The sequence below is a fragment of the Tasmannia lanceolata genome, unplaced genomic scaffold (assembly GCF_043159265.1).
Source record: "Tasmannia lanceolata isolate RefF3 unplaced genomic scaffold, GAP_Taslan_0.1 ptg000026l, whole genome shotgun sequence".
NCBI lineage: Eukaryota > Viridiplantae > Streptophyta > Magnoliopsida > Canellales > Winteraceae > Tasmannia > Tasmannia lanceolata.
Window position 1 is genome coordinate 3777650 of NW_027518703.1, and position 11899 is coordinate 3789548.

General features: G+C 40.9%; 1 pseudogene; it reads right to left on the reverse strand.

Annotated features, from left to right (window-relative positions):
• Positions 1–852: 852 nt before the first annotated feature.
• Positions 853–7037, reverse strand: LOC143858425 (UDP-glycosyltransferase 74E1 pseudogene; annotated as a pseudogene).
• Positions 7038–11899: the final 4862 nt, after the last annotated feature.

An 11899-nucleotide genomic window follows, 5' to 3' on the forward strand; every position in this document is an offset into this window, starting at 1 on the left:
AATTCTTAGTAAAGGAAACTATTCATAACTAAGAAACTTTCTATAACTCGTAAGACTAAATAAAAAACTTCTTAAAAAAGAAGCTACCAACAGCTAAAAAACATAGCTAATACGATAAGGGACATTTTAATAAACAAACCAAGATAAAGAAGGCCCATATTGAATATGAATTAACATATTTAGGATTTTGAGTTATGTTTACCATTAAATTTTGGTTGATTTATTTATTTAAATTTTAGAGGATTTTAGATTGCTCTACTATGAAGGTGAATTAATTAAGGATTATGTTAAAGAGCTACCTATGTTGTAATTTGTTGAATTGAATGTATGTGGAAATGGTGGTCAGGGCTAGCCATGTATGCTTATGGGAAACCCAATGGGTATGCAGCATCACCACAGGCGTAGTAGTCCGTGTTGTCAGTTTGGGGCGTGGCATGGATGCTTCAGGATTCTCTCTATTTTTGTTTTTCTAATTTCATGTATTTTCATCTTTAGGAGCTCATCTGTTTTTTGTGCTTGTCCTTTGTTGTTGTGTATGATTTTCTTTCAATAAATTCTTTCTACCCAGAAGAAAGGGGGCAAAAAAAGAGATTTACTGGAGTGAAAACATGTTTAATCGGTAAATTTATTGCCAAGAATATTAATGTCTTTGTATCTAAGTTAATATTAGAAGATAATATATATTGAAATAGTATACAATTGCATATGTAATATCATTGCTTTGTTGTATTTCCAAACACAATATAGCATACAAGGATTCCTCTTCAACTATTATAATACGTTTTCAACTCAATCATAGAATGCATACCAAGTCCAAAATATTACTTATTCAAAAGGGTAGCTACAAAATCCTCAAATGTTCTTATTTGAACTTCCACCCATTCCTAGTGCCTCAGTTGCCAATTCCCTCCATTTGCCGGCATTCCTCTTTATCAGTTTCCCTTTTTCTCCTTCCATTACTTCCCTTATGCAAAGCTCCATTTCTTCCCTTCTGACAATCCCCTTCTTATCAACCTTAGCTCTCACTCCGGCCCCCCAAACCTCCTCCATAAACTTTGCATTCGTGGGCTGATCAGCCCACTGTGGAATTCCCACCATTGGTACTCCAAGGCTTAGAGCTTCTACAGTTGAATTCCACCCACAATGTGTCACAAAGCATCCCACTGCTTTGTGAGCCAAGACCTCCAGTTGGGGGCACCAATTCACTATCAAACCCTTCTCTGCTGTCTCTTCTACAAAATTTCTGGGAAGTTTGTTCTCCTCTTCTGCCCGCACTGCCCATAAGAAATAGTTGTTACTACCCCTCAGACCCCATGCCACTTCCTCCATGTAATCTAGACCCAGTGTGCAGATGCTCCCCACCGAAACGTAGACGACTGATCCGATTGGCTTTGTATCTAGCCACGGCATGCATTTATCGCCTTTCGGAATCCAGAAATTGAGCCCGTAGTTCTTGTCGTCCTCGATAATCTTGTCTCCATACATTGATGGCAGACTCGGTCCGATCGTCGTCAAAGGCCATAGCCCCTTCATCCAACTTACCAGCTGAAACATATTTCAAGTAAACTCGTTAGAAAGTAATTAAGAAATCTAAATCAATATCAAATCAATATGTAATAAATAATAGGAGTATATGTCTGCATGCCATGCCCCAACCAAAGAATACGGCCGGGCTAGGCATGTGTGAGAACGCCAGAAACCCATGAGGTCAAATCCCATAAGTATGCAAGGTTAACTTAACTAGGATCATTACATACATCTGATCTAACTATTTACACCATAGATGGATCTTTAGAATTTACCTTCATGGCAAAGCAATCTAAATTTTCTAAAAAATGAATAAATAAGTCCACTAGAATTTAATTGTTAATAGAACTCCAAATCATGATTAATGTCTTACAATGCATGACTAAAAAAACTGTGTTTTAGGTAAACTAATTAACCAGAGTCTAGTCCCTATTCATCTAACCATCACACTCCCACTCCCACTCCCACTCCCATGGCTCAATCAAGAGTCATTCCTCAGTATTTGAAAAAGGAAATAAAAGAGTGAGCTCAACAACTCAGTACGTAATGAACACCTATATTAGTTGGATCAAGCATATGTATACATACAATAAGAAAATACGTTACTCATAAGTAAACTATCCATCATAGCTGAAAACAACATTAAATCATATGCATCAGAGTTCAAAAATATCACTTCATTCTCATATGTCTAGTCTATGGTCAATGCCACAACCCCATTGATATGTAATAATATAGTTCAAGTGTCACGGCTCCACTGGTAGGTAAAGACCGATCAAAAGTAGTCATGCACTAGTGTCATAGCCCCACTGGAAGATAGGGTATATACCAAATGTAGTTTCAATGTCACAGCCCCACGGGTAGGGTACCAAAAATACATAGCCAGACCGAGAGCAAGCATGATCCATAGCTTTTCCATATCAATCTTAACACCATATCAAAATCATTGCAACAAGTAGCTCACAAAAATCTCATTTGCTTCAAATTAAGTTTCAAAATTTCTCATCCATTAATTTTTCATGCTTGATCAAGAATTGAATTCTTCAGAATAATATTTACCGAAATAACATAATTAAAAATAAGTCATGTAATTTCCCGAAGAAAAATTCAAGGAGATAAGAACATGATTGAAAGAATTCATTTAATTTTTCAAACTTACAGGAATAATAACATGTTCAAAACAATTCGTTAAATTTTCCAAAGCAATACTTATGGGATTAATAATGTGTTTAAAATAATTTCAATTAATTTGCTAAAGCAAGATTTACAAGAATATGGACAATTCGTATCAAATCATTGATTTCAACTACTTTTGACAAATTTAAAATATCACACCAAAAATATCAAGGATTTAATAAAATACTAGCATAAAGGTAGGTTACTTACCTCAAACTGAATCTCCTAAAAAATCTTTTTTACAAAGTCAAGATCAAGATCCCCAAATAGAGGATGAAGATGTTTCTAAAATAAGAAGGAGATCTTCCAAATAGATAATAGAGTGTAGATATGGAGAAAATTGGGTTCCAAAAGTGTGAAAAATCTGTCCCACTTCTTTCTTCTCTCCTTTTCTTGAAACCACGTGAATTTTATTCGCCAAAGAATCTCTTTCCTTGCCTTTGCCCTTCTTAGAGAGATGGATAATGACCTTTATGCCGAGCTTTACGACATTTTCATTTGATTCTTTGGGGTTTACAGAGGGTTTATGCCATTTTAGAGGATTTAGTGATGGGAAATGATTTCAGCACAACTATGTTTTGATGACACATGCGCTCCATCTTGTCTTTTAGCATTTAATTGTCACGTAAGTGCTTTTTGGGGACAGTAAAACCCCTTTTGCAGCTCTTTAAATATAAAAGACAAGAAACATGAGCCTCTGGTATCAAAACATGTTTGTGTTGAAATCATTTCCCTTTAGTGATTCCTCTATTGAAGACAAAGTTTTAGACTAGTGCAAGGTTTAGAAGGGTTGTACGTGAATATTTCTATTTGAGAAGGTTTGTAGTAATCCTAAGTAGAACTCAAAGAACTACTAAATATGTGTGCATTGCTCTTAAGTGGTTTAAGGGGATGTAAATTTCTTTTGGAATTTGGAAGCTTTCTAAAGAGATGAGGCAGCCAGCTGGTAGGTTGTGGTTTCTATTGGGGATTGATCACGAGGATCGTAGACTGTAGATTAGGTAATGTTGAAACAATGATCAGCATCGCAGGGTGTTAGATTGATAAGAAACCATGCGATAGGTTTTTCCTCAACAGATATATGCTCTGTGGAATGCTTATCTGTGAGTAGCTATAGGGTAATGGTAGGTTGGAGAAAATTTAAGAACTTGCCGATTTTGTTTGCTTGCAATGGACAGCATACATGTTGAAATTCCGTATAATATACTAAGTTTTTGGCACTTCGATATGGCTTCAAACAAGCTGATATATAGGTGGTAAACTTGCTGAAATTCAGCAGCTTTCTGAGTTAGTTTCGGCATGGAGGAAAGGATTGAAAGGTGTTCCAATCACCCAGGATTTCATCTTACAGAAATCTCAACTATCTAAAACGATTTCAGCATGTTAGGACCCAGGTAGAACTCACCCTGAAAAGTTAGCCATAAGGGGAGGGTGCCCAAGTCGTTATAAGCCCTTCCACATCTGTTCACTTTTCCTATGTGGGATTCTTTGCTTTTCGTGTGCAACCCCCAACAATCTCCCCTCCATGTCGAAGCAACGTGGGAACTATGAGATGTACTCCGAGATATTTTTGTTAGTATATGTCTTAAAAGCCAATGTTTGATGTATTGAACCTTTTTTCATTTCATTTCACGATATTCATTTGGGACTATAATGGAGTGAGTGATGTTCTTATTGACACACGTTTGTGCTTAGGTTGTATCGTAGGAAGTGTCATGCCCATAGATTTACAGATCCTACGGGGCGGGGAAATTTAACCTTCCATTTTTTGCATACCTAGAATGATTCTGGTTGGGATTGAGACTGGACATCACTTCCTGTACACAACCAGCATCAGACCTGTTTCCATACACGAGTGGGGTGGCTTATATTAGCCATTGAGGTAGTATACCCTAAGCAAGTAGTACAGGTGTGATGAATGGTTCACACACTGAATGGGATCATTTCCAAAAAAGCCCTGGACAAGGATATGGAAAAGGCTAATTTGTCAGTCAGAACCCTTTATATGTCCTTCGACATGAGGGGTCATATCGGTCTATTGGCTCGTTATGTGGCTTTGGTCTAACTAACAATGGTTCTGGTTTGGGATCATTTATGTGCAGTACTAGGTCTAGGGTAACCCATAAGGATTCCCAATAAAGAATCCTCAACCGTTATCAAAGAGGAAAGTCATTTATAGTTTTGATCTCAGTGTAGACCTTCGAAATATGTTTGGCCAAACAATTTGACAAAAAATGTTTATCAAAAGGTTTTAGAAAACCATTGTTTATTTTTCAAAGAATTTCCAAATGCATTTGTGGGCCTAGTCTGATAGATTGAAAGGTATACCATTGGGTGGGTCCATGTGGTAGTTAGTGTCTAACCCTCGTAGGTCCCAACCTGGTAAATGAGGGTTGGAAGAAGGAAGTATATATTGGATGTGATTAGGGGTATTTGATCATTTGAAGGTCATCTTCAAGGTAATGTCCTGGTAGGGGCCACTTGCCCAATGCAACCATAGTGGGACTAAGTGCGTGAGGTCGCAATGGGGCCAATCTTGGGTTTTTCAGAATTGGCCGTCGAACCTCTATGTTGATCCAACTCATAACTCACCTGAACCATTGATCCTTGGAAGATCAGGGTCCTGGATCTACGGATTGCACAGACGGATTAGATCCGCTGTGTGAGAATGTGAGATACAGGGAGGATTTATGCTGTATATATGGTGTATGAAATTTAGTACTTTTAGAATGTATAATAACTAATTATTTAATATGATTAATTATTTAGTTTTTCAAGATGGATAGTTGGAATTCCTATTTGAGAATAAAGAGGGGGAGATATACAGAAAAAATAAAGAAAGTAGTTTCTAATTTCAATTACCAATTAATAAAGGTTTTGATTCATAAAAGGAAAGTATTTTGGAGATTTTTTGAGATTGCAAAAATGTCCAAGGCAAGCTTGGACGTTCAACTCTCCTCCCCATATTTGGGCAGGCAACAAGAAAGTACAGAGGCTATGCATAGGCGATCGTAGACCCCTTGCAAAGAACCAACACTAGAGAACTCTAGCAAAGATACTTTCGTCACTGTCTCTACCTTGTATTCATAAGCTAACACAATCCGAGATGCGCCAGTGCCATAGATACAAGCAAAAACAGTTTTTCTTATTAAAAGGTGATGAAGAGGATGAACCTCCCGATATTCAAGAAGAAACGAAAGGACATGTAGACAAGGAATTTCAAATCTCAATACATGCACTGGCTGGAACAAATTCAAACTAAACCATGCACGTTAAAGGATATATCAAAATGCGCCATGCACTAATCTTGATAGATATATTCCAGGAGTAATCATAATTTATTAGACCCGGAAGTGCTTATGCGAATTAAGTGTGATGTTCAACCTACTAAACCCGTGCCTGTATCCTGATGGAACTAATTAAGTTGACAAGTACTGCTATATGTGAAAACTTCCAATGGAAATGCGCCTAGGAATAGCTCTCCTTGTATCCTAAGTCCATGTTTGTTTGGGATTTTATGAATTGATTGAATGAAAAACTGATTATTTGACTCTATTTGACTCAAAACTAAAAGCAACTTTGAGTCCAATAATACGTTTGTTCTACGATGAGTTGTAAATTAAGTTAATGAATTCTACAATTAATCTCACCAAATAATAATGAAAATAGGAATAAAATTCAAGACGAACCTCAGATTCCAACTTGTCAAACGTGTTAATTAGAACCCAATCAGCGTTCTCCAAGTTGGAGAACTGATTCGCGAGATACTCCAATGAACCGGGGTAAAGTTCTGGTTCCGAAAGGAAAGAAGGCAATTCTGATAGCTCAAACTCTGGCAATCTAGGCAAGGAAATTGTGGTAACTTCCAACGGGGTGGACAGTAGCTTCTTGTGCACGTGGTAGAAGAAGGTGCCCACGCCGCAGGGCATAGTGAAGAATGGAGCTCCATATAAGCCGAATTTTTTGGCAACATCCAAACACCAAGGAATAAGGGAGTCATAGATGAGGCAACAGAAGGGGTCGCCAGAGTTTTCGTGTTTCTCTATAAACTTTTCTAAGGCAGGTGAGATGGCGGCTTTGATACCACGCCAATAGGCGTCGGAACCATTGGCATTGTAAACAAAGTCTTCAACGTTGCAGATGTTTTCAACCTTGAGTGAACCAACTTGGGTTTGGTTACGTTCAAGGTTTATGGTGGTTGCTACTGTGACTTTGAGACCTTTGGAGGCTAAACGTTTAGCAAATTGGGTTTCTGGGTTTATGTGACCTTGGCAAGGAAAGGGGAGGACTAGAACATGGGGTCTGTGAGTATTAGCTATCTCGTTATTCTCCATTTCTTCTTGGTTCATTGCTTTGGAATATACCTACTATTTATGGGACTTGGAGTTGCTAAAGAACAAATAAGAACAGACAGTCTTGATTACCTTCTAGACTTTGCAGTTGCTAAAGAACAAATAAAGCACACAAAAGGCCTTCTAGAGCAAAACAAACCCAGATGAAAGAGGAGAGGAAAAAGAGAAAAAAAGAATCAATTGGCCGCCTCAACGTTTTCTTCAGTACCATTTTCACTCCGTCCATGGCTTTGTTTGTTGTGAAACAACCAATTGCTCCGGAGCTTAAGCTAGATGGTGTTAGTTAATCCTTTATACTTCCAACGTTACTCCTTCCCGTGTGGCCCCTCTTTTGAGTTTGCCAGAGGTAGATTTTTGGGTTTTGATTCAAGACCTGGTGTCGGGTAATAGCTCAAGAGCCTAAGCTATTAGAGAGGGTGTTATTTAATCATTTATACTTCAAAATTTGGTTTGGATTTTGAGAACCGATTGTGAATCCAAAACTGAATATTGGAGTCAATGACATTTAATTTTTAGTCCCATAATCAGTTTGGGACTCACAATTGGTTCTTAAAATCCAAAGCAAACTGGTCCACGTGCAAATCTTAATCTTTTCGGGTGATCCTAATGTCTGCATATTAGAATAAATCTTGATTTATTCATAAATTCATCATTTATTAAAAAAAGTTGACAATTAATAGTAAAATAAGAATAAAGAATGGGAGCTGATATTTTCACCCATGTGCAGTAGGGGTGGACATGGTTCCGGTTCGAACCGAGGAACCGAACCGAACCGGCACATATGGTTCGGGTTCGGTTCCATAGTTATATGGTTCGGTTCCGGTTCTAATAATCTGGAACCGATGGAAATTCGGTTCGGTTCTGGGTTTGGGATCCCGGAACCGAGAACCGAACCGAGAACCGCCCCACCTTAAAACCCTTAAATATGCCTGTTTTTACTTGGATTTGATGAAGGACTGAGTCGTCGTCCCCTTTCGATCAAGAGTCAAATATCATGTAATCCATGTCTTGATGACAAATGAGAAAAAAGTGAAAGATAGCATTCTACCAATCAAAAGCGCGTTTTAAAAATCTCATGTATAACGCCCCCACAAAGTCATATTCATCAGCTCATTACAGACTTTTGTGCTCTGCTTTTCCCATCAATGATAGGCTGGAAACAGAAAGTTATTATATCTCAAGAAAAAAAAACCAAACATTCAAACACAAGGAGGGAAACTGTTGTGAATAAATTCCGTTGATTTGGTGAAGGTCGGGTAAACCCAGAACCGATCCGATTATATATGGTTCTGGTTCGGTTCGGTTCCAAACATATATGGTTCTGGTTCGGTTCCAATTTCAGGGAACCGATTATATATGGTTCGGTTCTGGGTATACCCCAAAACCGAACCGAACCGAACCATGTCCACCCCTAATGTGTAGTCCGCATTTGCCCCCTTATAACGTGAATAGTGGACAACTTTAACGCTTTTTGACGTCAAATCACGTTAAAAGGGGGCGATTGTGTACTGCAGAGGGGTGAAAATATCATCTCCCTAAAGAAACTACACATCCATTATGATTTTGAGTTGTGTTTACAATTAAATTTTGTTGGATTTATTTATTTATTTCTTGGGGATTTTAGATTGATGTACTACAAAGGACAATCAAGGATTATTTTAAAGAGAAATCTATGGTGTAATTTGTTGAATTGAATGTATGTGGAAATGGTGGTTAAGTTTAATCTTGTTTGTTTATGATATTTATCCCCGTCTATCTATATTTATAAGGAATTTGCTAGGAACCATCGCAGAAGGCATTTTGTGGACTGGCAGTTGCATGAGAGACCAGCCACCTCAGATGAATTAAATGAATAGGACAAAATCCATTGAAAAGTGAGCCTATGTGGCTGCTCTCTCATGCAACAGCTGGACGTGAAATGCCTTGTGATGGGGTATAAAAACAGCAGCCTATCAGTTGTCGACACGTGGCCCAAGTGTGGCCCACCACAGATCCCACATCAGCAGGGGTAGTTTGGTAATTACAGCTGAGTAGGTGAGCTTGAACCTATAGCTGGCTGACACCTGTCCTGGAGTAATAACTCCCCAACTACCCCAGACTTCCTTCTATAAAAGAGCTTCCAAAGCTCATAAACGAGGGTAATAACTTCTCACCCACCACTCTTAAGACAAGCTCTGCACTCCTGCTCATACTGACTTGAGTGTCGAAGGGCCTATCCGGAGTAACACTCCGGGTTGGTCATTCTGACCTCGTTTGCTTCTGTGCAGAACACAGTTCCCCAGGAACCATTTCCTTCAGTTCGGCTCCTCGAGTCCTCCAGCTCAGCTCTTACGTCACTGCCGTATCTGTTAACCGATTTTAGGCACAACAGATTGGCGCCATCCGTGGGACCCGAACTAAAAGCTGTTCAAATCCCTTTACAAAATGGCAGGACGGAGAAATGCTCGAGCACCAACTGCACGGACCACCCGTGCCGTGCTACCTCGCAGGACCCGTAGTGAACGAATCGCCTCACAGGTGGTGGCTACTTCTGCTATAGCGGAGCAGAGCCCACCTCGCTCAGAGCACCTCAATCCCGCTCCCACTCCGGATCAAGTCCAAGCCCTCTTTCAACAAATGACGGCTCTTGTTGGCCAGTACCAACAACTTATCCAGGCGCCTCCCCAAAATCCCCCAGAAGCTCCACGACCTGTACAGGAAAGGCCGTGCACTCACGGAGAAGGGTCGGCGCGCTGCGATGAAGACCGGACTCACTACTCCACCAGGCGAGTCCATCACTCCCGATCGAGGCACGCCCATACCGAACCCCACCGTCACCGGAGGTCACGGTCTCGCTCTGCACAAAAGCACCGAGCCCATGAAGACCACGCGCCACAAGAAAAATCCCGGCCTCGTCGAAAGAGCCCGGAAAGTCAGTCCAGCTCTGCAGCGAGCCCATCGGTGGAGAGAAATCGGTCACTAGACCGGCCAGATCGTAGAGCTGATCCGATTCTACGAAGGATGGAGGAAATGGACCACCGCATAGAGGAGCTGGCAAAGGATCAGAGCCGGCCTGCCCCGCGGGCGTTCTCGAGCAGAACGCCTTTCACCAACGATGTCATGAGCGCCCCAGCGCCCAGGGGGTTTAAAATGGCAACAGTCCCGCAGTATGACGGGACCTCTGACCCAATGGACCACTTGGAGACATTCTGGACAATGATGCTCCTCCACGGCGTGTCCGATGGCTTCCTCTGTAGAGCATTCCCGACCACACTGACTAGTGCGGCTCGGGACTGGTACTCAAGGATCAAACCGAACTCCATCAGCAACTTCGATGACTTCGGGGAAGATCTGGTCCGCCACTTCATGAGCAGCCGTAGGCCAAGGAAAACAACAACATCCTTGATGGCCTTGCGGCAGGAGGATAATGAACCTCTAAAAGCCTTCGTTAGCTGTGGACCCCGATCCGGGACGGGCGGCGTGGGGACGTGCCCCCGCGCGCTGTCTCTCTAGATCGTCCACGTGAAGGAGAGCCCCACCAAGGAACTCTCGAAAGAGTGCCCCTCACAGCATGAGCGGCGATGTAAAGTGAGATACCTCTCGATTCGGGGACTAGCCCGGATTCGAGACGCACCTTAAGCAAAGAAAGAGTCGCCATCCAAGGAAGTGGGCCCTGGATCCCATGCTGTGCTCTGTTGCAACAGATAACCAGAGATATAAAATAGGGTTCGTGCCTGATGACGAATGGGGAAGGGATTAGGCGCCCCCAATTCGCCCAAGTGCTAGCACCTGGTCTCTTATGCCATTTATTATTAATTTTGAAGAGTTTTGGGAGAAAATCATGCGAAATGGGAACGAATATCCCCGAGATAACGTCTAGCTAATCATGCACGTCTCGGAGATGAATAAGAAACACACATAAAAGAAGTGAAAGATATGTCGCCTAAGAATAGCTACGTTATGAGTGACATGCCTAATTGGTGTCTAAGTTCTGGTGGACAAGCACATGCATGTTACAGCTAAAGGTATAGGATCTGTACATAAAAATAAGAAAACATAGCAAAACACACAACACAACACGACTCGACACACGACCCGACACGACAAACCCTAGACTCTAATGCAATACTTGACTCGGACCAGGATGGCCATCCATCCTAGCTGCACTACGTATCCCGGCCTCGGGAAGAATCAGAGCCAACGTAGTTCGGTGCCCTATTCTAAACTACGATGCCTAAAACTCTAGGACCGCTATCCTAGACTCGATCCACTAGACTCGACTGATGTTTAAAGCTTTTTGTGCGATTGCTTAAATTCAAGTGGATTGTAATTTTTAGGACTCTATATGCCCTAACTAATGCAAGTTGATTAGCCTTAAGCTAATGCAGGTGGGCCCTATATCCTATGTGTATCTAGGCTGTGCATTCTAAGGAAAACCATGGGTTGACTATATGCTTCCTAGTCTAGCCATCGGTTCGACTAAATGTCTAACCGATCGACTTGAGGCCTCCTAACTCTAGGGACACTCACACGACAGGACACACCATATCAATACAAATCAGGACCGACTCCTAACTCTAAAACACCCTAAATATCTAGGACAGACTCCTAACTCTAGGGGAAGATCTTTTTTGAAAAGGTTTTGAAGTTTTTTTATATTTTTTTGGAATATTTGAAATGTTTATTTTTAAAGGTTTGGCTGGACCTGGGATGTGGACCCCAAGCTGCACTACGTACCCTGTTGAAAGGGATCAAGCCAACGTAGTTCGGACTGAATTCCTAACTACTCTGCAAATAACTCAAGATTTTTTGAGATTTTTGATTTTTAAAATGTTTTTGGATTTTGAATTGTTTTGAGATGTTTT